The following is a 602-nucleotide window of genomic DNA, read 5'->3' as shown; positions in this document are numbered from 1 at the left end:
GCTCAGGCTGCACCCCACTTGCTCTGAGCTCCCAGCTCCTGCTAAGCTTGTGCTGCCACTGTCTCCCTCAGCCACCACCATGATTATCTCCCGGGACCTCATCAGCTATGATGAGATGTTGTCCGACATTACAAGATCCGGGAGATCGCGGATGGGCTGTGCCTGGAGGTGGAGGGTGAGATGGTGAGTAGAAGGGAGAGTAACATCGAGGACTCGCTCATTGGTAGGAACGCCTCCGCTGAGGGCCCGGAAGGTGAGGGCGCTGAAGCACAGTGATTTCTGCTGTGGAGGTTGTCAAGAGCTACCACTTGCAGGAAACCAGCTTCACAAAAGAGACCTACAAGAAGTACATCAAAGACTACGTGAAATCAATCAAGGCAGTCTTGAAGAACAAAGACCAGAAAGAGTAAAACCATTGATGACAGTGGCTGTAGAGTAAATCAAGCACATCCTTGCTAATTTCAGAAACTATCAGTTCTTCATTGGTGGAAACGTGAATCCAGATGGCATGGTTGCTCTCCTGAACTACTGTGAGGATGGTGTGACTTCATTCAAGATTTTCTTTAAGGGTGGTTTAGAAATGGAAAAACGTTAATGGATTC

At 48.7% G+C, this 602-nt stretch overlaps 1 protein-coding gene and 1 pseudogene across 1 annotated transcript in view; both read left to right on the top strand.

Moving 5' to 3' along the window:
• Positions 1 to 602, top strand: part of Nell2 (neural EGFL like 2) — a gene marked incomplete at its 5' end in the record, with an annotated part of 379873 nt that overhangs the window by 219635 nt on the left and 159636 nt on the right.
• LOC102019715 lies at positions 80 to 595 on the top strand (annotated as a pseudogene).

This window comes from Chinchilla lanigera, unplaced genomic scaffold, assembly GCF_000276665.1.
Source record: "Chinchilla lanigera isolate Chin_1 unplaced genomic scaffold, ChiLan1.0 scaffold00099, whole genome shotgun sequence".
NCBI classification, from domain to species: domain Eukaryota; kingdom Metazoa; phylum Chordata; class Mammalia; order Rodentia; family Chinchillidae; genus Chinchilla; species Chinchilla lanigera.
This window is presented reverse-complemented; position numbering and strand designations above follow the sequence as displayed.